This window comes from Tamandua tetradactyla, chromosome 2, assembly GCF_023851605.1.
Source record: "Tamandua tetradactyla isolate mTamTet1 chromosome 2, mTamTet1.pri, whole genome shotgun sequence".
NCBI lineage: Eukaryota > Metazoa > Chordata > Mammalia > Pilosa > Myrmecophagidae > Tamandua > Tamandua tetradactyla.
The window spans coordinates 212,533,380-212,538,066 of record NC_135328.1 but is presented as its reverse complement, the minus strand read 5'-3'; the positions used below and the strand labels follow the sequence as shown (position 1 = coordinate 212,538,066).

The 4,687-nt window shown below is 49.7% G+C and overlaps 1 pseudogene across 1 annotated transcript; it reads left to right on the top strand.

The window, feature by feature from the left end:
- Positions 1–354: 354 nt before the first annotated feature.
- LOC143664524 (melanoma antigen preferentially expressed in tumors pseudogene) lies at positions 355–3,595 on the top strand (annotated as a pseudogene). Its single transcript, XR_013166459.1, has 3 exons — positions 355–446; positions 1,805–1,941; positions 2,880–3,595. The product of XR_013166459.1 is annotated as a melanoma antigen preferentially expressed in tumors pseudogene (transcript).
- The last annotated feature ends 1,092 nt before the right edge of the window (positions 3,596–4,687 follow it).

Genomic DNA, 4,687 nt, shown 5'->3' with positions numbered 1-4,687 from the left:
CTGCCGGGTACATGGCTCTTGTCTGCCTGCGGGTCCCACCAGCATAAGGTAATGCGGTACCTTTACCTTCAGGAGACTCTCCCTGCTGGGGCGTGGTTGAGACAGAGGAGAAGTTGTAGGCTGGATTTAATCACTCCAGTTTTCCAGACGCTAGGGTCTGAATTCCTTGAGGGAGGGATTCCACCTGAGCTGGGCCCCACCCCTGTCCTGGGGAAAGCACACCTTCCAGGGAATTACCTCCTTTCACCTGACCAGCCTCCTTGTCTTTCAGATAAGCTTAATTCCACCCTTGCCTGGGGCAGTTGGAGCCTGAGCAGTCTTGCAGCTGTATCTAAACAGTAGTCAAGTCTTAGAAACACAGGACACAAACAAAAAAAGAAGAGAAAATAATCCTTTTCAGAGCAGTTCCCCTGCAGCTCAGGCCTGCCAATCAAGAGCTTAAGTTGGTAAGTTGCTCTGTGTATCTTCAGGTCCTATGTGCCCCTCCTTTCTTTCAGGGCCCAGGACCTTTTCAAGTATTTTGTGCTGTCTGATCCAAAAAAACCTCTGTTTTTTTTTTTTTTTCTTTTTGTCAGTCCTGCCCCCTCTGCACCGGAGCAAAACCCAGCAACCTCATCTTTTACTGGAGGTTCGGCTGAGCTGGGGGCCTATTTTTAGTAGTCAGAATTTGTGAATTAATTCCACAATTGGTGTTTGGTTGGGCTCAGCCCCTGCTGCTGGTAAAGTCCCTTTCCTTTCCCCTCTGGGAAGCAGTCTGTGGGGGAGGGGCACCGGCCACTTCGGCTTGGGGAACTCATGGTTCTGGGGGGGCTCGCAGCAAGTCCAGCTGGTCCAGACTGGGGTACGCTGTGTGTCTGGTCACTGACACTGTGTGTCTGGTCACTGACAGTTGTTCTGTACTGTTCCTGGCTATTTATGAACTGCTCTCCCTGAAGCCATTGCTGGACTCACTCAGGGAAGGGGCTTCCAGAAGCATAGGGCTGTTTACAAGGCAGAGATGGGGGGGCACAACAGCGGCTCAGTGGCAGAATTCTCACCTGCCATGCCGGAGACTCAGGTTCGTTTCCCAGAGCCTGTCCATGCAGAAACAAAAAAGATGCAGAGGTGACTTAAGGAATCTGTACACACCACCTTCCCTTCCTGCAATGAGGACCAGGAAGAATTGTAGGATAAAGGGGGGTGGAGAACTAGCCGGCTGAGAGCAGTGGCGGTGAGGAGGAGACCAGCTGGTATCTGGGATGTGGGGTGAAAATGCAGATCCCAGTCAAGTCTTTGCCTGGATTCTGCGGCAAATGGTCTTATTCTGAGTTGATGTGGAAGCATTTTACCAAATCCCATTTCCCCCTTAAGAGATGGAAATTGGAGGTGCTGGATTTACGGGAGAATGCGCATTAGGACTAGTGGGCCTTATGGTCCGGAGACAGGGGCAGTGCCCAGAGGAGATCGTGCACAGAGTCCTGGGAAGCCCAGACCATGCCGCAGAGGCAAAAAGTGAAGCGTTCCAGGATGGCCCCCCTGGAGGTGGCCATAGATCTTTACTTCCAGAGAGACATCCTGGATGGTTTTCTCACTTACCTCATGGAGTGGGTCAACCAGAGGAGTTGCTCTGTCCACCTCTGCTGTAGGAAGTTGAGCGTTACTGGAATACCAATAAAAAAACTCGAGGAATCTCCAGGAAACAGTGCAGTTGCACTGCACCCAGCAATTGGAAGTGAAATGCATCCAGAGGGAGCCCGTCCTGGGAAGTGCTGTCCTTCAACTGGGCCAGACGGTCAATCTTCAGAAACTCCTTGTCTCCTACCAGGGCACCCTACTTGCTGTGGCCCAGCCGAGGAAGAGCATCCCCCAATTTGCCTGTCAGATCCTCAGACTGCACCTCCTCCGGGAGCTCTATTTGAAATCTGTTTGTGTTCTCAAAGGCCACCTGGATCAGGTGCTCAGGTGAGATGGTTTCTGTGCAGAGCAGGGCAAGCCTTTCTTAGTTATACTAAACACTCAAGGGGCATTTGCTGTGTGCCAGCCACTGGCAACATAAGAGTCAATGGGACACCAGCATGGTTTCACCTTTTCTTGTTCAGCGCCCTATCCCCAAGTGTGAGACTCCACAATCACCCAGATAAAGGGAGGGGCATAAACTGCATTAAAGAATCCCATATAAAAAAATTCTATAATGGGGGTCCAGGTCTTGTCAGGGTGGGTTTGGGAATTCTTCTTTGGAAAGTGCTGTCTGGAAGCAGGAAAGTGAAATGGGCATTGATAAAAGGCAAGCCTATAAAACTTGAGGGTTCTGAAATATGCCGGGCTTCACACTCCCCAGCTTTGTGAGTGTGAGCCTCTCCCTCCAAAGCTGTCTTAAATTTCCTATCTGTCTGTCAAAGGGTTTCTTTCTGCTCCAGGTAAGGTGGCATATGAAAAATGTATCTTTTGTAGATGATGGTTGGGGAGCAGGAATGAAGAATGGTTTCCCTTCACTGCAGCAAGGGGAGTGAGTCCCTACAGGCTGGCAACCCCAGTAGATGTTGCCAGATGTTGCCCAAGCTGTCCCTTTATGCATTTCTCCTTGTAGCCCACTTTGGGCAGTAAAACCTGGGGCCAAAGCAGGGCTGGAAGGAAGCCTGAGTTGAAAGCATTTTGGGGGAGGTGACTGTGTCTCCTGATACTTAAATACATTGATGATTATCCTTGATTGAGAGATTGCATCAGGTCCTCTGGAGCAGGCTCCATCATTATCTGAATTTATCCTCACCTTCAATAAAAGGGGTGTAGACTCACCTCTGGTCTGGGTGAATGAGTCTTCTTCCAACTAGAGCCCTGGGTCCTTCCCCACCCCATCTATCCACCATCACCTTGCCCAGAACTCACTGCTCTGTCTCTCCCAGGTGCCTGATGTCCCCCCTGGAGACCCTTTCCATAACTTACTGGCAACTTCAGGAATCTGACATGATGCACCTGTCCCTGTGTGTGAACATCAGTCACCTAAAGCAACCAGACCTGAGTGGTGTCATCCTGCTCAATATAAGCCCTGAGCCCCTGAAAGTTCTGCTGGAGAAAGTCTCAGCCACCCTCCAAAACCTGGATTTAGATGAGTGTGGGCTCACAGATGCCCATTTTAATGTCATGCTGCCTGCCCTGGGCAACTGCTCCCAACTCAAGTCCTTCAGCTTCTGTGGGAGCTCCATCTCCATGCCTGTCCTGGCGAACCTGCTGCAGAACACTGCCAGGTTGAGAAGGTTCCACCTCGGGGTGATTCCTGACCCTCTGGAGAGCTACCAGGACCTTCATGGTGCTCCCCACCAGGGAAGACTTGCTGAGGTCCACGCTAGGCTGTCGGCCATACTGCAGGACTTGGGGCAGGCCCCCACGCTCTTTCTCAGGGACCGTCTTGCTGTTGTCACTACAGAATATGCTGCGTCCTAGAACACATCCACGGCCCCTGCCACAGGCGTGCCTAGTGGATGAGCATGTATCAGAGACCTTCTGGGCACTTGGGTAGTGAAGCACCGGTTATGTTTTGAAGGATCAGAGGCCACAGTTTTGGAATATTCAGTGTGGATGTGCAAAGGCAGGGTGGTCCAGAGGGTAGCAGGATTGTTGATGAGAGAATATTAAAACATTTCTGTTAAGTATTGTCTGTAGTTTGAAATAAGTTCATTTATTTTAGGGAGTAGGATTTGAGGTTAAATTTCCATCATTTGTTAGCTAAGGCTGAACGCCCTCCTCCTTCTCCAAACAGCAGCCTCCTTTTTTTTCCTACCCCCTTGTTAAATCTCTTTGACTCTATCCGGACATCATATGTATGCAGAAGAGAGACTTTTGCACCTCCTCTTGTTCTGTTATAATTTATCCAAGTGTCTCTTCAGTGATATTTTCTTCCCTATTTGACTTAGAGTTCCATGAAGTCAGGGCCTGGCATGTCCCAGGGGCTCAATCAATATTTCTTGAATGAATCAATCAATGGTTGAAGAAGGAATGAGGAAGATCATGCCTGGACCTCTTCTCTGGGGAAGAGCTGCAGCTGACAGCCTTGAGGTGGAACAGAGCAGGCCATCTTCATACCTTCTCCATTCATCTACCCCTTCCCTTAACAAACATTGAGCACCACACTGAAGCCAGGCCCTGACCTCATGCGGCTTGCAGTCTAGCCAGGAGGAGAGACCTTAAACAAATGCTTACAGGGCAGAGAGGATGGAGGACAGATTTAGAGGACTTGGGGCCAGTGGGTCAGAGGGAGATCCCTGGGGTGGTTCCAAACTGGGAGGTGCTATGAGATCTGTGATGGGGATATTGAGCCCTGAGGAAGGCACTTCAGGCTGCAGCCAGAAACTGCAGGATTATTCAGGTGAAGGAATTTGTGTGTGTGTGTGTGGGGGGGGGGGGCTGGGGGAGGGAGTGGCTTTGGGCATAGGAAAAGCATGTGCAAAGGCTCAGAGTTGGGAATCATCTTGGCATGATTATTAGAGGCCCAGAAAAATGGTGTATTATTTTTCTTTTGGTGCTGTAACAAATTACACAAATCCAGGGACTTGAAAAAACAGATTTATTCTCATAATTATGGAGATTAAACATCTAAAATGAGGCCACAGGGCCACATTCCTTCTGGGAACTCTGTGGGAGAAACTATTTCCTTGCATTTTTCAACTTCAAAGCCTCTTCCTTCTCAAGAACCTTAACTTAATCATATTCGCAA